The sequence below is a fragment of the Dromaius novaehollandiae genome, chromosome 1 (assembly GCF_036370855.1).
Source record: "Dromaius novaehollandiae isolate bDroNov1 chromosome 1, bDroNov1.hap1, whole genome shotgun sequence".
In the NCBI taxonomy this organism is placed as follows: domain Eukaryota; kingdom Metazoa; phylum Chordata; class Aves; order Casuariiformes; family Dromaiidae; genus Dromaius; species Dromaius novaehollandiae.
In genome coordinates, this window is record NC_088098.1 from 166,114,084 (window position 1) to 166,138,203 (window position 24,120).

The window sequence follows — 24,120 nt, forward strand, 5'->3', positions numbered from 1 at the left end:
TAAAACATCCCATAATACATTTTTCACAGTCCCCAAATTCCCTTCCTTTTGCATCCCATAAGAAGTCCCACAATCCTTTTGGCAAAAACCTGCTTTAGTTTGCATGGCGTACTGGTTAAAAGTTTCCTTCATGGAGTCATCTTGGTGGGTTTCACACAGGGGACAACAGCCTAATGGTCTAATTTTCTCCTTTATGTTTTTAGAAGTAGTCATGCAGCGTGCTACTTTTCACCAGTTAGATTACTGGGGTTCCTCCACCCACCATTGCTCCTTTTTTCCTTTTCTGGGTCTTTGTATTTAATGTGATTAGTCAAATAACCTTAAACATTCAACACTTTTTTTTTTAATACAGATAAAATCTTATAGACTTAAATTATACTAAATGTTAGTGTGAGATGTATTCAGAACTCCACCAAGAGAACCTAAAACTAAGTACCTAGAGCTGTACTACATACTTAAATAAGTGGCCTTATTAGCATCTGTATTAACAGCCATGACATTTCTGGGCATACATGACTTGAAAATCAAATCACTTAGTCAAGGTCATAAACTTAGGCACATTCAGACTTGTTACACTATCATTTGAAAATGTTCTTACTTTCACTGTTTAGCAATTTAAGTACCTTCAAATGTGCTTAAAACATGAATGTAAAAGGATAATGTTTTATGCAAGAAATACTCATTTTGAAATATAGGTTAGCATCAGCCGAAACCCCTTGAACCAAGAAATTGTCTTTATGGTGACTCTTTCAAGGCTGGTATTTCTTCATTGTCTTGCTTTCTCCTCCGCCCTCAAATTCTTGACAAAGCATTAAGGCATTTTTGTTCCATCTCATTTCTGGCTTCTGCCCTGTGTTTGTATTTACAGAAGGATCCCCCTAATGTGTAACAGTGGGAAAAAAGTCTTCCTTTCTTCCCAAGATCTCAGCTGCAGAATGCTAGAAGAACTTTCTTTTTTTTCTTTTTTTTCTTTTTTTTCCCTACTAAAGCTTGATCAACTTGTATATCCGTTCACAGGAGCATGAGGAGCATGACAGAGGTTCATATTTGGAAAGTGTTTAAATAGTTCAGGTGCTCAGTTGATGAGAGTTATAAAAGACCCAGAATATTACTGTTGATGTATAGTCAGCAGCAATAACAGTTCCCATAGTGGCCTATATATTTTCAAAAGCTCTTTGAAACTACTCAAGGAATTTCTCTCACTGAAAGGCTGAGCAACTTGTCATAAATACTTAAGAAATAGACAAATGGAAACTGAAATAGAACTGTGAACTTAATTTCATTCTTGTCTGTCATATAGAAGTAGAAAAATATTTTTGCAAGTGTTTATTTGGGGTGGGGAAGGAGACAGAGACAGAATTAGTATTGCAGTGTTCTGAACACATCTTCAGGAAAAACAATAATAAAATTAAGACTTTTTTTTTCTTGGAAACTATCTTTGGGTGTCAATCTAGCAAAATTCCCAAACTGCATCTTTTTGCAACAGTTGAGTTTAGATGACTACACATATGAAAAAACAAACAATAAAGAGTTGTCAAAAACTTTTCATGAGATACACTACTGTTCACTATTCATTTGGAAAATTACCATTTTTCCATTATGTAAGGTCACTTAGACTCCCAACGGATAAATAGGTTTGGTTTTCAGAAGGACATGGAGGATATAATCTAATAAGCTAGATTTGAGCAAATAATATGCATCAGTATTCAAGTTGCAGGTGGTGAAATTGTTTTTTTTAAAGATGATTCAGTCTCCTGTAAATTATTTAACAATCAACTTTGCTTTGTTCAACTGAGTCATTCAAATCTGCAGCAGAAAATAACACCTAATCTTAGAAAAAACAAGTCAGGCTCTGTTTTAGGTTTCTAACACTTTCACCTGATGAAAAGTTGATACTTCAGATATTTTATTTAAAAATGAGCGGACAAGTAATCTAGATGCATTTTGATTTGAAATTTAACCACTGATTTTTAGATGTATCATAAGAGACTATGATAACAGGCTGCCAGATGAGTCTGTCCTTCATATTTCAGAATGTGTGCTGCAGCAGTCCTCCAGCAATTTGAAGCTTCAGTGTCTGTGCTCAAGAGAACTCACAATTTTGTAAGTTTGTGGTGGTTTACACAAGCTTCCAATCATAAGTTAAAAACAAAACAAAACAAAAACACCTTTTTCTGCACACAACTTTGAGAAGTATTTTACCATATAAGCTTAGCATTAAGCATGGTTTTAATGAACTTCATCAACAACAGAACATGCTAACAACATAATGTGCTAGGAACATTTAGACCAAGTCTCTCAAATTTACAGATCTCTCTAGTATAAAATAGCTTATGTTTCTCTAAGCCCATGGCATCCTGAAGTGCAGTTCAAAACTCCTCTGCACTTTGCCACCATGACTGCAGGGTGCTAAAATTGCTCAACAATTCTAATATGTGTTACTGCTGAATACTAACAACACTCAAAACATGTATATGTAAGTATATCCAGCTGGAGAAAAGTTGTTAGCTAATGCTAAGATATAGGCACATCTAGTATTCAATATGCACACAAAGTAAGCATGTGTTAAGTGAAGTCCTCCAGCTTCTAGCAAAGTACCACTGCTTCACTTGTTTTCACAACATATGTTTGGAAACACAACAGATATTGTATTCTCCAACCACAAGCAAAAGATGAAATCATAAAAAATGGCACATAAAGGTGTTGCTTTTGCTTTGCCCTTAGAATGAGGATTTTGATGCCTGTTAATCCAGAAAGCCCCAAAGTTAAACACAAAACCATTCACAGAAATATATCCAAGCAGCTCATTGTAATTCCCTATTGGTTATTCTTCTAGCTTAAAAATTAAGGTTAGCAAAGTAAGCAGTAAAACAAACTCATCAGATTCAAACCCGAACTCCGTGGACTTGAGCAGAGCTGCAGCAGGGAATGCCCCCGAGAATTCGATTCCATGTGATTAAGATGCCAAATAGCTCTGCAAGCATGAACACAGAGTACAGCAGACATTACAAGCAAAACTGCCTGGGGCTTAAAAGAATGACGAGAATTATTGCCTCCATTCCACCATCAGTTCTGTGAGCTCTAGAAAACTAAAAAAGCAAACATAGAAACCTTAGTTAAGCATGCATTTAATTTTTTATGGGCATCAGTAGGAGTTGTCTTCTAGTTCTCTCCTCTGTAAGTAGATATCAGTGTGCTTCAGTTATTTAGGAATGTAACTGGTCAATAACAATAATATTTGTAGGTCTGGACTAATTTGTGCTGGCTTTTCTTCTCTTTCTCTTTTAAGATCAGCCTGTCGTGATCATAAAATACATCAGCTGATCACCAGAAAAAGTAAGTTCCCTTTAGGAATAAAAGGACTCTTTTCTCTAAATTACTCAGTTCAGCTGAACTGATTTTCAGATGACACAGAAAAGAGGGGAGAAACAACTTCAGCCATGTCAGATTTGTATGAAGGTGATTCTGGAAATGAATCTGAGCTTGTGAGAGAAAATATCTTAAATTTTTTCAAGAGTTACTTTTTAAGCTTTGAAAATAATGTATTCTCTTGAAAATAATGAGTTGACATTTAACTATCTATCTGACCTGTTACCAGGATGGCAGAAAATAAAACAATTAATACTGTTTTCTGTAGCTGTAAAACTAGGAGCTTTAGAGCTTTTACAAACTAGGAAAAGGAAAATTATCAGATAGTTGAGTCAGTCGGCTCCATCACTCAATCATATGCCAGCTAAAGTAATGATGTTTTGAAGTAATAGAGACTTCCACAGAAATCTTAATTAATGAGTGATTTGTTCTTGTGAAAACTGAGGAACTTTGAGGCACAAAAGTAGCTTAAAATGCCTGATATTCTCTCATGGATCCTCCACGATGCAAACTTTGTTTACTTTTAAAGAACTGAAGATGGTAAATCTACAGTACATTTTCATTGCACCAACCAGGCCGGATGTGAGGAGACATTCAACAAGTGTCTGCCTTTTTTTTTTTTCTAGAGGACAACTACACCAAGACTGGAAATTATGAGGGAAGGGGGTGTGCTCACCCAAACCAGAGGGCATTAGTCTCTTGGTTATGAGGGTGGGTCCTCACTTGGCCACGTCCGTGTCTATGCATCTGTGTATAGAGAGATAAAGCAGACCACTGTCCCTCTGGTAAATGCCCCTATGTTTCCTGCTGCAAAGCCGGGTTGGCTCAAAAAGAGGTCAGGCTGCCCACACGGTATAATGAACATACGGAGTAGTGCCTTGGGGGTGCTCCCAGCCTCTGGTCACTCCCACGGCTAGTCATGAGGGACATGAGGAATAGCTTGTAGGTCTGAGAGAGATACCATTTTATGAAGTACAGGTGATACATCAGGTTTAAGAGGAGACAATATGTGCTTCTGCACTTTCTTGTTTTGTATTTTAATGTAAAACAGATTTTGTGTCTCATTCTGATGTTGCGCATCAAACTTGGAGTTATGCTGCACTTAGAGTAGTATTAGTGAATTCAGTCAGCTCTGTATGTATTTGTTCAGCAATATGTGTTTATTCTGCTATCACATTTTGCTGAATGAGCAGGTTTCTTGCTGGGACTATCCAAAAATAAAGAAAAGTTATCTCAAAAGGGTGCTATGAAACAAGCTGATGCTTTGCAATAGATTTGTAAGTCACATTATTTCACTTACATTCACTTTCCATTGTCAGTCACCCAAACCTTTGTAATAAGTATTCTCCGAAAAGCTAAAATCCTGATAAGGGCGGTTAAGAATACCTCTTATAAATCTTATTTACAACATCCTAAAAAAGCGTTTACAGGGCTTTTTTATTTGTTTGTTTGTTTTAATTATTCACGTAGTTAGGCATTGAGAACCTAGGCATTTTGGTACTGTTAAATGAGCATTACCACTGTAAATTTCAGTCGGTGGAATCTGATTTCTGACACCTCTGCTGAAGACTGCTATTTCTATTCCTGTTACTATGGAAACAATTTTGGACCACCAAACATGCCATAAGGAACATATAAAGCATCACTTTTTCAACTGAGATATCAAGTGGGTAAGTTTCTAAAATTACTTATCCAAAAATCTTTTCTATTTATAAAAGCTCAGAAATGTCCCACTTTGCTGTCTGATAAGAAGCAGAAAATCTTGGGTACATACATCTGTTTAAAGAATGTGTCAAATGCTAGATTTTTTTGTAATATATTTTCACCTCTTTGGTTCCTACAGAGGCACAAAACAAGCAGAAAAGGAAAGAAGAAAAAAAAGACCTAAGAGAATTTTGCCATAAATTGGGAACTGGAACAGGAAATGTTTTCCTTTCTGCACCAAATTTAATCATTTACAAGTCTACAATGTCTACAGACAGTGAGCATTAGAGTCCTAAATGAATTTGAGGACATGGGATTTAATGGCAAGGTATTCCAAAATAGCTACTGATTAATAACTTTCCTGATAACCTCTTTTATTAAGATGATAACATCAGTTATATACTGACATAGGGTATATGCCACCTAACCTCATTAGCTTCCTATATAAATGTTTTTACATTGGCGTTTGCGAAGTTTAATCCATGTTAGCTTCCTCCTGTGTGAATACTTTGAGATTACTCTGAAATATGATCATTCAGACAGTAAGATCCCTAATAGTTATTTCACATTCTAGTCCAAATGGACTTCTTATGTCAAAAAGGCTTTAATAAAAGGCTTTAAATTTGAGTGTTACCCCTGGGTTATTACTTGTATTTTCCTCTGCATTTTCCTTTTTCTTTTTTCTCCCACTGCCATCGATTTCATTTATGAAATAAAAGTCTTGGGCATAGCGTTTAAGGGAGCAGTTAATATGAACCAAGGGCCATTTCTCGGAGCTTTATTTTTTGTCTTTATTTGGGATTTGTGCATGGAATTTAAACAATGCAGATCAGAATGTGCCGCTATTGTCTCCAGAACTGGAGTTCCTCTCAGATATTAGAGATTAAAATGGGTAATGAAACAATTTTGGATGGATTGATACAACAAATGTATCCAGAGGCAGCCCATTTACTTGACCCCCACAGCCCGCATGGCTGAGTGACAGACCAAATACGTGATCTTACAATAGGATTTTAATGTGTTTAGAATGGCGTAATGAGCCAGTAACACTGAGACTGGAAGAAAAGCAGCCTGGCAGAAAAGCAGTTTGGCTGGAGTGAATGAACACAGATACGTTTTTTGCTGTAACATCAGCAAGTGAGGCTGCATGTGTATGTGTTTTGCTGCTGCTTTTTGCTTCTAATCCATTTTGCCTAAGGCAACAGCAGGATTGATGCCCATATTGTAAATAAAAGTAGATGAGGAAAAAAATAGCACAGAATGAGAAGTCCAAATCTAACTTCACTAAAACTGGGGCAATAACATAATGGACAGTTATTTTCCATGCTAATATTAGTACCACGTAAAGAAAGCTCACCATATATTATGTTGCTTTGGCACGACCTAATGAAATCAGCTATATTCCAAACCAAGGGGTCGGCTGCTGTCCATCTCTTTCTCTTTCCTTCATTAGAAAAGCTGTTAAAGCCTCCAAGATCTCTTGTAGAAATAGCACAGACTGAACAACATGACTCAGATCACCCAGGTGCAGCTTCTGAGCATCGTGAAAGAGCCATGTGCCTGCATAATTCCAGCCAAAACAATTTCCTGCTTAACCAGTTTTAAAGGGTAGAGAATGTAATTCTAACTCAGAGATGTGGCAAGGATTCAGAGTGGTGGCTCAGACAGGGGGACAGTGGCATGAGGTGTCACTTTGCCCCCTTGTCTGTCTCTGAATCCAAGAGGCAATGCCCACAAAACATGCTGGCTTCTGGCTTGTTAGCTTAGCTGGGAAGTTTGGACGCAAATGCCTCCACGGTGGGTACATACAGCTGTGTGTGCATCATCGCTGATCTGTCTGAGCAAATAAGATATTCCATTTGTTTGAAGGGAAAGAAAATCCATTAGAATGAAAAAGTTTGCTAGTCCGGAACATTATATTTAACTTTAATGTGAAAGAGAGCGAGAAAACACTTTCCTCTGTCTTCTCCCATTATGGATTAATAACAAATAAAAGCCCGCATTTCCCCTGCTGTTGAAATAAATATAATGAAAAACACAAGAGCAAAGAAATATCTGTTTTCATAGAGCCATGCATGGCTCTAGGCTAAGGGAAGTGTTTGATAGAAATGCACAGGTTGTTTCTATGCTGTCCTCACCTTCTCTCCCCTGTCCACCTGTGCTGAGATATTTTTATCCCAAAGATACTGCTGAAAAATCTCTCTTTTTTTTGAGATAGGACTATTATTTACCTTCGTAAGATTCCCAAAAGATTAGTTAGGTTATAGTTTGTCTGTCTGTGGCATTTACAGTATTTCTCTCTAAAACTTGATATACTATTCGGGAGAAAAATGTCTCAGTATGGGCAATGCCCAGAAATATTCTGGCTCCTGACTGGCAGATGAATCTCTGTTTAAAATCTTTGCTGTTGGCTTTATCTGGCCTAACTTCGTTTTCTCCAGGCTTGGAGAACTGGTAGATGGAACAAGGGAAATGACAAGCTTGTTTCATGCCCACACTTAAATCTTCCTCCAGAAAGACTGTGCTCCAGATTTTCATGAAAAGCCATTGCCCGTCTCAGTGGATTATTGAGCTTGTGTTTATGAAAATGAAAGCAGGAACTACTGAATCCTTGCTTAATAACAACTAATGCACAGGTCTCAAGTGCTTTAACTCGCTCATTGCTACAGGTATTAGCAGTTTCAGCCTGCCCTTTTGCTTGTAGCCTACATACCTTGAACCTACTGTGGCAGCATTTAGGCCTGGTGTGTCTAGTGCTCTTATCCTCACTGCCTTGCACTGGTGCGTATTGAATCATTGTTGTGTCGCATTCCCTGAGAAAGTGATTTTTTTCAGTGTCTGTATCATCCTGTTTTTTTTTCCATCTCCTAACCCCATTCCTTTGTAGCTTTAGTTTGTAGCTGTGTACTACAGTTGCTGCCACCCCCCTGTCTATCTGGTAGCTGCTAGAGACACTAGAGAGTGCTGGAGAGACACTCATGTGCAGACCTTCTCTGCTTCTCTCCCTGGCTGGCCACTGGGGACAGTTTTCCCTTTCCCTGTCTCCCTGTCCCTCTTTTTCTGTTCCTGTTTCTTTCCCTAAGGGAACCTTGAAGTTAATATATGCCATCAGCTACAGACCTTGAGAATAAAGCTTTGTGCATGTCAGCCTGCCTCAGCTCTCTTTGTGCAACATCATAAATACTTCCGTATCAGCTGGGTATTAGAGTAGTTTTTATTACAAATTGCCCAAGTGTTGGAAAAATAATTTGGTGCAGTTTTTCAATTAAATAAGGGTGTTTAGGAACAGCATTAATATTACTTGCTTGTATCACTACCCAAGTCAGTGAATAAGGACTCAGCATAAAAGAAAAGAACAGACAATAAAGATGTTTGACAGTAATTTATGAGTCCATGTCTGAGCCTTCTGATATGATCATACGACAATGAATGGTGCCCATGTAATCTTTGGATTGCCACTCCATGAAATAGTTACTTTCAATTGCATTAATTAATCTATGTTTGGAAAATGCAGTGACTAAAGTCTTAACTGACAGTTCTCATTTGGATTCCTAATGGGTTTGCACAATTTACTGCTGAACTAGTGTCACAGTGATATTTGACTCAGAGGGAGCACAGGATCCAAAGCATTTCTGAATAGTGTACGTAGACCTCTCTTTTGTGGGTGAAACCTTCTCCTTTTGATTTTTCATTTTTGAATAAAGGCTTTGAAACTTGCCCATCGCGTGCTATCTTTCAGTGAACAACGATAACGATTTATTGATTTCCATTATTAAAAGGGGCTAAAAAGGTGAGAAACTGTCTTTTACTATGTTTGTCTTGAAACCATGTTCATGGTTTCATCTCATGTCAGAACTCTCCAGAAAAGGGGAAAAAAATAAAGTAAATAGAATTTGACTTCTTTGAGCCAGGGTTAGATTTATGCATTTTTGTACATACAAAGCTTTCTGTTGTCCACAAAATAAAAATGAACCCTGAAAAAAGATAGCTACTCAGATTTTTTATTGAAAACAGCCAATAAAAAAACATTTCCATTGAAGTCTGTGGTATGTGAATCTAAAAGTGAGAGGTTCAAAAATTCTTGATGAGACTTGACATAGGATAAAGATTTCTTAACTTGAATGAAACTTGCATGTAAAGGTTGGTGCTGAATTCCTCTCTGTGGCTGTGTAGGCCACCTCATAGTTAGAGTTTAGTTACTCTGGCACGGTTTTGTAGGCTGCCTCTATCATCTATGGAGGAATTTTATGTGTTTCCATGCTAGAATCTTCCTCTTTCATTTTACTTTGACAAAGCTGCTAATGCAGAATTAGGATTTACTCTCTGACTACATGCAAATATTTTCCTCCTGTACAAATCAGGGAATGCTTTTTGGCTTTGCAGATGTTGTAAAAACATCTTAATAACAAACCCAAAGCATTTCTTTCAAATTCCTCTGAGGATATAGAAAGTTATCGACTTTAAAAATATGATCTTTATATTCAACCCTTTTTAATGGTGTTTTCTCTGGTATTTTTGAGTTTTTAATATTCCCATTTACTGAAGTTATTTAATACAATCACAAAACATCATATAGAGTGTTGAACCCCCCAAAAAGGAGTGCAAAGGAAAAAGGGGAGACATGTAGTTATATCATATTAATTTTCTGTAGTGCAGCATGGTCAATTTGTGCCAAAGCCTAAATTATGGAAAGTGGCAAGTTTATAGTTATAAAAATACCATTAAATTTTTTGCTGACAATTTTATGAAGAATATATTTAGCTAATATAAATAGCTTCCATTAATAAAATACTGATGTTATTTCAATGGCCATTTTAGATTTAGGGCTTTATTTAAAAAAAGTGATTATTTCCCCATTCAAATGAAATCTATAGAATCTGAAAAATAAATCTTGGGCATCTCGGACCGGTCACTTCAAAACAACTAAACTGTCCACTTAGGAAAAGATGCTTGGGCTGGCTAAGTTGCTGGCTTCCTTCCCTCGGAAACAGTCTTCTATCCTTTGGAATAGGCAAGATGATAGGCATTATATTTATATTTCCTTCCTTTATCCACCTCAGAGTCTTGCAAGAGGATCTATAATAAGCCTAACAATGTTTTTCAAGCAACCAAAGAAATAACTATTTTATGTATATATATTCTTTTAATTACAGACACTTTTATCTACAACACTGTGTGCAATCAGAGGACAAAAGTTATTCAGGCCTGTTATTTGCCTGAGAGGCAAGAGCAGTTGCAGACACATAAAATGAGAACTTTAGCTCAGCCTTTCACTTCAAGTGCCGAGCTGAAATCCTGTGGAGCTGAAACAGGCGGCTGAGCAACGACCATGCTCCATCCCACGGAGTGCTAGTGTACGATGAAAACATTTATGCTCAAGACTGTTAGTTTTTATAGTATATTTAAATTTGCTTAGATAGTATACAATAAGTACTAGTTCTGCAAAGAAATTAGGCACTCAAATTCTGATGAATTCTCCCTGTAGGCAGTTGCTTATGAAATTCAGATTAGATGTTGAATGGCAAACACCTTCCTTTACTCAGCTTCCACTGTACACAAAGCACCTTCATTTTCAGTGCTAAGCCGAGGCAACTGAGGGCTATCTAAGCTCTGTTGGGGATCCTGGCTGAAGATAAGTGCCTTCCTACAGGTACGCAGTTAAGCTGTGAAGAGAGAAGGGCTTATGATTTACTCTATGATTTATTGTATGTGACTCCTACTCAGCTGCCAGTTATGACTTTCATTCTTGGGCACTTAATTCTCCCCCAGCATGTGTGTAAGAGTAGCCTAGGTAACTAATCTGGAACTGTGGGTTTTTGTGAATGGCAACACTCCCAGAAATCAGGCGTTACTGTGCACTGTGGACTTTTAACTCAGCGTTTGCAACACTTTCTTGCGTTCTTTTGTGGATGTAGTCCCCAGTGTCTCATCGTTTGCAAACAATATATCTGAATCTCAGATACTTTACTTCTAAAATCCTTGTGCCTATTCCAAGTTTGTTTGTTTTCCCTAGTATTGCAATTGCTGCCATGTGTGCAATAGGTAATTTTAGGTAACTCATTTTCCTGGCATGTGCCTCCAGTTTTCCACCTCTAAAACTCTTGAAGTTGGGACTGATCTCCTCTATAAGGTGCTCTGCTGCAAATGAAAGCTTCGAGTGAAAATAACTTATTATTTCTACTGTAATATGCAATAATGTGTTTCCTAGCTGTGCAAATCTCTCATTTGGATTCTATGCAGCAGAATGCCTGTGCTGCACAGTGTGCTTGGACTGGGGCTGTTTTAATGCTACGAAATACAAGAGAACCTCAAGCCAAATGGCATTGATTAGTTCACATCCGCACTGCTTAGGGCTAGGGCTTTTTATAGAAGGTCTGTTTCGGAGAGAGCAAGTTGCAGGGGAGACCTAACACATACTCAGTAAAGAAAATCAGGAGTCACATGCTTTAGCTGAGCCCTATTCCTTTTTCATTTATCAGCGTAGATCCACATTGAGATTCCTGAACTAGCTCTTTGGGAGGTGGTATGTCTAAGCCCAGTGCTCTTGAGACAACTCGCATCATTTTAAATTTCAATTTGTGCCCAACTTTATTATCATTAATGTGGATTGGGCTCTAAGAACTTATACTGAGAAATCAAACAGAAACTTGTGTAACTCTGTAAAAAAGATATTAGAAAGCTTATAAAGAAAGGAGTGCTGGCTTCTTTCCCTCCCTTCAGTATACAATACCTAAATGACCCTTAGAGCACCAACTGACTTTACAGGTCTTCTTCCTCATTCCCGCTCAACACTAACCTGATGAATCATTTCTACTGCTAGTCCTTCTTTCTGGGCCAAATGATCTAAAGTTTTGCTACATAAGTTTAAAGGAAGTGCATTTATAAAAATGCACTAATACCCTTCCACCCCCCAAATCTACAGCTTAATGATTAAAGCATTTTTTTAGTCAAGGAAAGTAGTAGGTTTGAATCTTCTATGGAAGTGGAATGTATTAAATTAGAGTATATCACAAACAAATAAAAAGAAGACAGTTTCTTTACCACAGTGCTTTTTAAGGTACTCTTAGCTGTTCCATCATGAATGGCTTCTGGGCTGTGAAGAGGTTCCAGCATATGTACCCATGTGTTAATGGCTTAAGACATAATAGTCTGAGCGATAGTGGCTTACTTGCTGCTCATTGTTTGCCAGCTGCTTTAGCTCCCTTCCTGAGACACACAGCATATGCCAATACCACACCATACAAAGCCGTACACATATGCCTGTGCAAACTAGCTGCAAACTAAAGATGAGACAGATACCACATCACACTGCTGGGCTTTGCTTAGTTAGCTCTGGGGTGATACCACCTGGGCACAGCTATGCTGCTTCCAGGCTGTGAGTCAGTATTTTCCCATAGCTCCATGTAAACATGCCAACTCATTCAGAGCTAGCTCAGAGATCTCTGAAATGTCACCAGGCAGTACAGCATAGATGCATCCTTAGGCATCTCAGTCATTTTAATGGAGTAGTCCTAAGTGATGAGCCTGAGTTTTTACAGACAAATGATGGAACTGGATTCAGGTATCAAAGACACAAACCCCCATCTTAACCAACTTCTGTAGTGATAATGGTTTTTATTTATGCTTTGTCATCTCATAGCTACCTTTAAAACATATCTACCATAATTATACTGGTGATTCTTATCCAGATATAGCTGTATGTACAAGATATAAAGGCCTGGAGAAAACATAAGAGCAGAAAAATATTTTCTACCTGAGAAGGAGCAAGACACATGGTGATCCGCTGACAGCACTCACAAACACTTAAAGAACCTACTTCAAAAAAAAAAAAAAAAAAAAGTACTTGGAAAGGTTTGTGTTAAAGGGTAAAATCAATATTGGAAAATGTCACTCGTAATTAGACAGCTGAAGAAATGTAAGTATTGCTTGAAGGGACTGACTAGAATCCTTTTTCCAACACTATGAAAAGTAAGAATGTTGATCTGTACAAAGGGAAGTCTTGCTACATCATCCTGTAACAGTAATTTACCATGAGGGTGTAAATGATAATCAATTTTTAACTCAGCAATTTATATTACATACATTTACATGAACTGGACTTTGATCTAATTTACTCAAATACAGATGTTCTAAAATTCTGTTATATATTGAAGCGTATTTACAGAACTGACTCATTCAGTCAGTCTTTACTTAAAATAGGAACAGTTCAACATTTCAATGGTCTGGTATTTTATCAGTTAGAATTAAAGAGCGTTAGATTAATTTATTATATAGTTACAGGTTTTCCTTTAAGCTACTTTATGCAATTTGAAACAACATCTTGCTGAGTGAAAATGAATGTCAAGCTATTTGTCAAATATACTTTTGCCAATTCTTTAAGCAGGGCGGCAACTGCAGTGGTATCATTCAAATAGGCACAATGTTTCAGATGCATCTTTTTAACATTTTTTGTTGCAAACAGCATAGCCATACTTGAATATAAAAAGATGTTCCCAGAATAAATATACTGCAACCGTAAAAAGAAGTAAAGAAAATGAAAGAGCTGATGTTTAAGGTACAAATTCCTAGGGATAGAAGCCTAGAAGCTTTGAGCTAAGAACCTTCTCAATGGGGATTCAGGAAGACCAAACGTGTTGTCAGCTGTGAGCAAATTTCATTATCATCACATAAAGAAGTTGCTGGCAAGTTTTGAGTTGCACAAATAACAGCATTCTAGGGACTGTCTGTTCTCTAGAGAAAACAGGAGAAAACAAAACAGGGAACACTTTTATCTGTATAATATCTTTTCATTCTTACCGGAGACTGTGAGACATCTAGAGAACCTTTCCATTCAGTCACGCCTTGATGGTTAGAGCCAACTCAGACTGGTCTGAGATCTTTCACTGAAGACACTGAGACAGTTCTTTATGCCTGAGTTTAGTCTTATTCCCATCTACATGTAAGAGAGGATGTCTTCTAGCTGGTGCTTTATGGAGATTATTAAGGGGAAGATCAAGAACGCTGAAAAAAACAAAGACCATATTTTACATGAACTCTTAAATCTGTCTTGGCTCTCCTAGAATAAAATGTAACAGGTATTACCCTTTCAGTACATATGATTGTTTGTAAAGTGCAACAAACAAAAACAGGGGATGCATCCTTTTCCTACTGTGGATTAAAAGCCATGAACTGGCTGATTGCCCATTCAGTACTGGAAAAATGTCATATACATTATCAGATTCTTTAGAGTAAATTACTATAGACTACCATATAAAATAAAAACTCAAAATCAGCAAAAAAACAGAACTTTTTTTGATATTTAGGACTCAACACAGTTGTCTAAACATAGATACCTGGTATGATTTCAGAAGTCTCTGGGCATCCTGCCTAGGACCTAGCTGCAGAAGGGCAGAGGTCTCTCCAAAGTATTATGACAGTGCTTTAATCTTAGGTACACTGTAATGCCCTAAATGGTATTGAATAGTACTAAATATTCTTATACTTCAGTAACTGAGTCCTATGCTAGGGAAAGATTTAACTCCAGAGGAAGGCTAAATTTTAATATCTACTGTTTGGATGTTTAAGCTTCCATTATAATCAGTGTTGATCAGGTCAACTCATCTATCACATATACGAGGCTTCCTAAAGCTGATATCTAAATTTGGCCACTGGATAGCTGTCCAGATTCTGTTGACAGTATTAACTAGGGCTTCAATTCAGTCACCTAAACACAGGCATCTAATATAATCTTAGATTCTGTTGAGTATCCATCCAGTCTGTTATCTGGCTGGGAATTTTTCAGGTAACCTATAACATCTAAGACTAGAATGTCACGCATGTGAACAGTAGTTCTCGAATACTGTGGGAACATAGACACCTAATTCACTTGTAGGTATCTCCATCTAGGCTTCATTTTTTTTCTGAAATGTCTCCAGGCCCTTCATCCAAGCAAATGTTTCCACTCATTGCCTTGTTGTTCTTAGATCAACTATCCTGTTCCAGCTTTCTGTCTTTCTGGAGAAGGCTTTTTGGTTTGCTCTTCATGACTTTCTCTTGCAATCCGGTATAACCGGATTCACCAGTTTGTTGCCATAGGAAACCTAGGCACCTAGAGTGGTCTGGCCCATGAAAACTTTTTCAGAAGCTAGAGAAGATACAATCACCTTAGTCAGGGAGACTGGTTAAAGGGATGGAAGGTATGAAGCTGGCACTGAGCTCCAGATTTTGAGTTTTGAGTTTCAGAGACACTTGGTGTGGCCAGTTTTCCTTTTTCTTATGCTGCCCCTGTAGGCACATGACACGGCTAGGTACCTGTTGCTGGTCAGGGGGGTATCAGGCTGTTTGTGTGATAAATTTATGATCCCATATGTTTTCCTTCCAGAGGCAGAGGAGTTTGCATGGCGTAGCCAGCAAGTTCCAGACTGGTAGGAGTGCTGTGCCATCTAATTCAGGACAGCAGTACCTTTTTATTAGAAAGCAGACTGAGCATGTTTACCTGATGTAGTTTTTGACTCAGTGTTCTCAGCTTATTACAGTGCAGACTGATGCATGGCATGGAAAGAGAAAAGTGTAGGCTAATTGCCACATAATTTTGGGGTAGGTGTTGTCAGGCTCAGGCATTCCATTTAGGGGCATCTTTAAGAACTTCTATAACTCGTGCCATCCCAAAAGCCTTCATGCGATTAGAATTTTATCGTGATATTGTGAAAACAATGTACACATAACTAGAGAAAATTTGGTGGGGTAGTGTTTGCATATTGTATACGAATATAAAACCTTCTGCTATGGTTAATGTGTGTTTTCTGTAAATAGTTTGGAAACATACATTTCTGGCATTTTATTTAATCATCAACCTGCCATGATAAAATAAGTCTCATTACAGGATGGGTAATTAGAACTGAAGGGCCACTGATCCCATTATGTAATTTGTCTCTGATTTCTTTGTGTGAATCAGATGTATTGTGCACTAACATTAATTAATATTGCTTACAATGTCATACGTAAAGATAGTAATATTGCAAACTATGTAAAGGATGGCATAAAAAAGTATAGAGAAAGATTTTGTATGCTGTAGGAAAAGAAAAATATGAAAAACAAAAACAAGCCACCTGTGTAAGTGAGCAAATAATAAAGGCAAAAGTTTCTGTTGGAAAGTCAAGAGAAAATCTTTCTCTTCTGTGCTTGTTCTAATGTAGACACTTCATTTTAAGGAAATGAAATGAAAACCAGGTAGGTTCCAGCCTCTTCATTATATCAGTAGTGAAAAATATAAAGGCTCAAAAATATTTTAAGTATTGTCTCTCAGTTTAACTGTACCTGCTTCATTTTTTCATTGAAATATTTTTAAAATAGAAAGAAACAAGGTGTGGAACATTACATTTAAACTGGTGAATGGCCCACAGCAATTATCTATTCATTTTCTCTTTTTTTTTCTGCTCTTTTTAGTTATTTTTGCTTATTTTACTTTTAGGATATACCTATAAACCAGCAAATATTAATTGTATGGTACCAACTGCAAATATTTATTTTGGCAAAAGGATATTCTATAAAATTCTGAATAAACTAGAAATCTTTATTATACTGGTTGTAAAACTAAAGAGAAATGAAAATTTTCCAAAGTATGCAAAGTTTTCTGAATTCTATGTGACTACTTTAATCTATTTCGGTTTGGGCTATTCTAGTCAAAGAAGTAAACGAAAATTCGGTTTAACAATATAAGTGGAGAAAATATAACAGGACTTCATATTATATAATTAACTAGATAATGTTCTGAGTGGGAATTTAATTATTAATTTATTTGCTCATAGTTTCATTCCAAACTTGATTTCTTTATCATTGATAAATATAAACTGCTAACTATGCAAAATAATATTTAGCCATATGAATAACATGAAATTGGTTCAAGCAATAATATTGCATGAGCCATTAAGAAACAATGGAATACTTCATTCAGAAAATTGACCTTGCATACTGAACTTAAAACAATTATTAAAAATGCGGGGGCTAGTTAGAAAGTAATCAACATTAGAACCTGTATGGAAACAACTTGCTAACATTTTTTGTGTCATATTACCATATAGAAGAACTTTCACTACTTACATAATAAAGTCCATATGCAGAAATGAGTACACGAAAAGTTTCTGTCAGTGTCAAAATCTTGGATGTATAATATTCTTATTATAAGATAATATTATTGAAATTCCATACACACTTGTAAGCCTCATTCACATTTTATTTTCAGAACATAGGTGAATTTTCAGCCACCTTTTCATGAAGAAAGATTTTACCATGATCTGTGTGTTGACTAAATATTCACATTAGGAAAACATATAATAAAAGTGCTGCCATTATGCCTCTTGCTCCTTGTCTTTCTGAGCCTATGAGTCCTGGACACTCAACTTCTTGGGCTCAGAAGAAGAAACCAAAGGTTTCTAAAGCCAAATCAAAATAGGGCTTTTATATCCAGTCCACTTGGTAAATATATGCTGTAATCGTCTTTGAAACTTTGATTAAGGCACATAAGTGCTGTGAAACATTAAACTTCCTTCATACACTGAAGGACTTATGCACTTTACTTTGGGATCTGTATTGTACTGTGGGGTGAGATTTGTAAGATCTGTCTGTCTTCATCTCTTCTCTGGAAAGTGTTTCACTGTGCACAAATAAATAAATATAAATATCTAAGTATATAAATATATTTTCTCCCTCACAGGAAGGGTGCCTAAATCTATTCCTCATCCTTTTAAAGTAAGCGTTCAAATAAGTAAATTGTTATAGGATATAAAGGGAGTACAGAAAACGAAGAGAATAGATAAAGGGAATTAGAGGAACAGAGGCCTGTAATTCATGAAAAAAGACTGATTTGCTTATGCTTTAAATGCTTTTATGCTTTAAAAGAGCTTTCTGAAAATTTAATTAAATAAATTCGAAGGGTCTAAGACTTAAAGTCTCCAAAAGTGTCTCCCAAATAAGTTTGCCAGCTTAAGTGTCTCCAAAAAAAGTTTGCCAGCTTCTAGAAATCTCTTTCTGAGATCTCTGTATTTTTCAGGGAGTTTGTGGAGAGCCTGGGTACCACACCTGGGGCTGTGGGTGCCATCATGCAGCAGGGGCTGGTTCTGTGTCTCTCCTGCCCAAACTTTAGTATTTTTTTAAAATGCCCCATTTGCATGGCATTTGGCTCATCATCTGTATGCGATGTAGCACATTGCCTCTCTGAACAAGAGAAAATTAAAAGCTGGTCCAGCATTCTCTTTTCTGAACCAGCTATAAGAGCAAAAAAATACTACATTATAAGAAGCAAAAGTGAAAAAAGAAAGATTAAAAAGTTATTACCATCAGCTTCAACAGCTTCACAAGGAAAATTCCAAACAAAAATGTGATTAGGAGAGACAAGACCATAGATTTAAATGAAACTTTTCCAATATCAAATCCTTCTAATTCACAACTATTGTTGTTCAGGAACATTTTTAAAGTTCTGTTAAAGACAAATCTAAAGAGTATTGTTAGCTGAGAACTCAGATAAGTATGTTGAGTGGTAGTCAGCTCCCAGTGCAAAAGAAGCATTTTCACAACCTGTTAGCTTTGCTAAACTAGCATTTTTACTGAAGGTCAGTATTTTTTTTTCTGATTTTTTTTTTCCTGTGACATATAACTTTGTAATTTTATTTTCAATTGAGTTTGGTTGATCTTTGCCTCTAGGACTACAGTATTCTCACTAGATGGAAAGGAAACAATAGAATATTTTTTCTTAAAATGACCTTGTAATAGGGGTATTATTAACTGGAAATTCAGATAAATCGTTTATTAATTATTCTCTTTTCTTTCACATTAAGCTATATGGCAGATGTTTTAAATAGTATTCAAAATATAATATCTCCATAGATATTAATATCCCCAGGGATATTAATAGACCTGAATTTGAACCTGGATTTTACGTTAGCTGTTATGGATTCTGGTCAAGCATTTGAAATAACTTGCCAACGGAGGATGAATTCTTGCAACAGCTTATATCTGGCTATGCAAATGAGAAGACTTTTGCATTGTTTCCATCAAGATTTTCATTGTGAAACACTGATTTCCTTTCACAATGTATTATATTTTCATCTTTAAAAATAGTTCTTATGATGACAAGCCATAGAAAGACATTTCTTTCTTGGTTTAGTGAAAAAGAGATTATCATTCTTTAAAGAACCCATCCCATAATTAAAAATTGTCTGGTAATGGGATCCTATAGAAAATGAGCTTTTCTGCTGAAGTTACTGCTTAAACATTTGTTTTTGTTTACTTTTCTGTTTATTAGAAGGGAAAGGCATTTATACTGTACTGTCCATGGAGTAGCCTTTTTCTCAGCTCACTAAACTGTAGTAAAAAATCATTCAGTTTAGAAGGTAAGTTTGTATTTGAATTATTATTGCTGTTATTCACAGGTTCATACCCAAGTGACTCTATCACCACCCTTCATGAAGCCCAATAAAACATTTTTTATTGGAACAATAAAAGAAAACAAAGACCAGGAACAGGCAATCCAGCATTAAATTGAACCCTGATTTATAAAGATAACATTTTGAACTACCTTTAGTAGAGTCCTGTCTGATCTTCCATTATATGTTGATACATATATATGTGTATATATATGTGTATGTATATGTGTGTACATATATAGTGTATATACATGTATATATGTATATGTATATATGTGTATATATATGTACACATATATAAAATTTAAGTCAGAACTCTACTTACTGGATTATTTTTTAATATCTCAATAAAATTAATAAAATTAATAGTAATAAAATTGCTAAAAAATTGTCGGGTCACGGGTTGAAGTACTGGTCACCCATTTGGTCATTTTCTCTCTAGCCCAAGTATTCAAAGAGTAAAGGAACAGTTTTAGCAGAAGAAGCTGCAAAATTCCTACCATGAATACTGTGTGGAGTCCAGAATTTCTGTAGGCAGGAAATATTGCCTCAAAACCTTGTCCAAAGTGAACTGAAAGTGGTATTAAATCTCATTATTCCCTTCCCAAGTGAATTTACTGCTGATTATGGCTAAGCTGTCTTACATCCCAGACTTCATACGCTATCTCAGGAGTTTTGAATTTCGAGGCAAGATGCTCTTTAGATGAATGTCTACTGAAGGATAAGCTTTCTTTTCAACATTTTGCTTCTTTAGGTAAAGCCTTTTCTAAAGAATACCCTTAAGTGCCTGGTTTGTTTCAAGCATTGCATACAGAAAGAATTTCCAGCTGGTCAGATGCCTGCCTGTAGCTGCGTAAAGCGTGGGCATACAAATCTTGACAATGTCAGAGAATGGAGGAAGTAGCTGTTAATCAGCTGAAAAAGGTCAGACTGAGTTTGTGTTGAAGACTGGAGACCCAAATGTGTCCAAAGATTCTCCTGTTGCTAGATTTCAGCAAGTCAGATCAGAGTAAATGAGAGGGCAGCAGCCTGAGTGCTCTGGCAAGACCCCAGATCAGCAATTGTTCCTGGCAGAGATAATGCGGAAGGACACTAATGTGGTACCATCAGAGCAACGATGTGCAGGTGAAGCTTAAGAACAAAGCTGGAGCTGAAACTCAGCAAGTGGGAAAAGGTAGGAAGGAGAAGCTGGAAAAATAGGAGAGTGGCAATAGCAGCAGTGGTGTTAATCCAGATGTTTGCCTTCCAGGTCAGGGATTGGAGCCACTCCTGAGTCTTCTGTTTCTTAGCTGAACTTTACTGAGACCATTGTATGGGTCAAAATATTCTATAATATACTGTCACTCAGAGCAAATGGCTTTGCTTGGACATGTTTAGGAGCTTCAATCTACAAAACAAAAATAAATTTCCTGATCCATTTAGATGGAAACATCTTTTACCAGGGCCAATTCTCTGACGAAAGATTCATCTATGGTTTGGAATCACTAGAAAGAAGTCCTACATGCCTACTCAGAGCTAGGTTGCAATGTTGAACCTAAATTGTCTCTGTGAAACTAGTCTTAGCATTACCATGTATAAATACAAATATTTATTGTGCAGTGTATTGTAACCTATATTTCACTTTTTTAGAAAATGAAGTTTCCAGTTTCCTTTTAAAATGACTTATTTTAAATCCTAAGAGGTGAGAGTCACTTGCCTTATGTTATAACAAATACTTCTCGTATTTCTTCTAAAGATTCATGAAAAAATTCAATAGGTATTACTTATCATATGTAGCCCTGTAGCTCAGTAAATAAAGTATTACCATTGCTAGTAACAGCACACAGGTTTTGCACTGAGTTTTCAAGGCCTCAGGACTGAGGTTTGGCAGGCTTGCTTTTTCTGAACTTATCTGGAACTGCTTGGAGCTTTGTTTTTAGTTAGTTTAGCTGTAATAGCAATTTTTTTAGAGATCATTGCCTATACCTAATTTTACCTTTGCTAATCCTGGTATGGTATGACTGTAGTTTTTATATCAATAGTGGTAAAAAGTAGTTATTCTGTGTGGAATGAGACATTTATTACTAACATAAAGATACAGTTCAGAGGAATATAAGTATGGTGTGATAGCAGAGGCCTTGAGAAGTGGAGACACGGGTTTCGGTGTAGAGGAGTACCAGCATGGGATGATAAGAGTTGCAGCACGGGCTGCCACTGGAGGTCCCACAACTGTAAACAACTCACCACTGGTCATTTAAAGAAACTCAGGGCAGGATCTGGTCACAGCTGGGTTTAGGAATAATGAAGAGAACAAAGAACAGCTGTCTAGCACAGAAAAAAATGCATCACATATGGTAAATTTGGGTGCTACATGGAGCTGCAGAATTAGAAAACATATTAAAAACTTATAAAAATGTAACCGGGTAAGTTCTAAAAGAACAAAGGAGAGGAGTAAGAAGGGACCTCCTAAACCTCACACTCTTCCCAGCAATTAACTTGAGGACCTGCTGCAACCCCCTGCTCTTGCTAGATGAAGACTGACACCACCAGCCTAAGGATCCAGGGGAGCAAAGGAAGGGTTAGCATAACACCAGAAAAGAGAGAGATACTAATAAAGGGCATATAACAATTTTAACTGCATTATTTATTATTATCTACTTTTTCTGTAATATTTTATTTCGTTTGTACATAATTTAATATGTACCCATAATGATTCCTGAATTAGACTGTTAAGATTTCAATTATACTACTAATAAATATAGCTTTATATAAGATATGTTTCCTATTTGCCCATAACAAGATTTTGTGCATAACACATAGAGTATATGAATGAAAATTCTGAGGCTGTTTTCCTGGTTTTAGACAAGCTATGAACAAATCAATCCATTTTTAATTACAAAACCATACAAAATTTATGATATCAAAATTACCTGGAGATTGATAACTGGCTGGATTAAGACTAAGAATTTCTCTGAAGTTTACATTTATCCACTCATGGCTGATGCAGGTTGTAACAGTTACCCAGAAGGACTCCCTAATCTTAATCATTGTTCACTTTTTAGATAGAGAAGTCTCTTGACTTACTAGAGTAGCTGAGCAAATGTAGCAAAGAGATATTCTCAGAATTCTCACTGATATTAATGTTTTCTCTGAAGTCAGTGAAAAATGGTAGTCATTTACAAGAACAGAAACTTAGTTAAAATAACAAATATTTACCAAAAAAAAAAAAAAGAGGTTTGCCACAAAGAATAACTCTTGTTAAACAGCATCCTGCTGTAGAAAAAGTATTATTTAACATGATCTACAGCACTCTATTGCTTCTGACTTACAGGATGTGTTAAAAAATGTTGCCTTATGTCTTGCTGGATTTTTTCATATACTTTAAATACAAAGTGTAATAAATTCCATGCCTATGGGAATATAATTATTCATTAACATATTATTTGTTTGTTAGGGCTAAGCACCACTAAATTTTATATTCATATGTTTCATAATTAAAAGATTCATCTTTTATACCACAGTAAGCACTTGCTAAGAACAAGTCCTGAAATCCTTACTCATACCTTTTAATTCTTATTAGGAAAGAAAGAAAATTCATAGAACAAGAAAATAAATGGTGAACTTCTGGATTCTAAACAAAAAAAGAACAGCTATGCTTGACCGATTTTTAAGGAAGTATTTATAAGGAAGTAGCAAGAAAGCATAATGTTTAGAAAGCTGAAGAGTGTATATGGGTATGTATGAGTATAGTACACGGTTGCATTGTATTGCATTATATGTTTTGATGTAAATCCTCTAATGATTGTTTGCACATGAACAAATAATGCAGAAGCTCTCCTTTTGTTAGGTTTTCTGAAATTAATAACATTAACTTACAAAAGCACCACTTTTACTGAAGTCCTAAGAATTCTAATGTGTACCAGCAAAAAACTTGTACGTTAAATCATGTACAAGCATTTCTCTGAAGAATCTTTCTAACTTACAATTCTGCTTTCTAACTTATGTTCCACTCTTCCTCATACTACTAAACTTAAAAGTTATAAATTTAATAAATTAACTCTCACTCTGGCTTTAAGATAATGTTAACAATAATTAATTTTAATATTAAAATACTGCATTTTAATATTTCAATTTAATTTTTAAAATTAAATTGAATTAATTAATATTTAATTTTAATTAATTAATTTAATTATTTTTTCATTTTAATATTAAAATACTGCATTTAGGACACACTTCAAATAGCCATGATTTTATAATTTTTCCCATTTGCAGAAGTAAAGGCACACATTTACTTGGAACTTGTACTATACTGGGTACCACTGGCATAGTTTAAAATCATAGTTAGAATAATCCCCAAATTAATGTATTTCATCACTTTCATGACCTTGTAAAAAAAAAAAGTTGATAGAAACATGATTGAAATCTGATGTGAGTTTTTTATTTTCACAGGATGAATCATTCCTTTCTAAGACAGGTAGAATGAATTGCACTCTGGAGGTACTTTGATGATAAAAGAAACTTAGCTGTCTTTGACCAGACAAGTAACTTCACACAACTCAAATGTGCCCAAAGAATCTTGTACTGTGTTGAATAAACTGAGCTATATTAACTGTTTCGATGTGTTTCATAATGCTTTTTCACTTGTGACTAGCTCCACCATGCTGTTCTT

The 24,120-nt window shown here is 36.0% G+C and overlaps 1 long non-coding RNA gene across 1 annotated transcript; it reads left to right on the forward strand.

The window, feature by feature from the left end:
* Positions 1-2,982: 2,982 nt before the first annotated feature.
* On the forward strand, positions 2,983-23,172 carry LOC135330137 (uncharacterized). Its single transcript, XR_010391952.1, has 3 exons — positions 2,983-3,336; positions 4,903-5,039; positions 23,032-23,172. It is a non-coding gene; the product is annotated as an uncharacterized LOC135330137 (long non-coding RNA).
* The last annotated feature ends 948 nt before the right edge of the window (positions 23,173-24,120 follow it).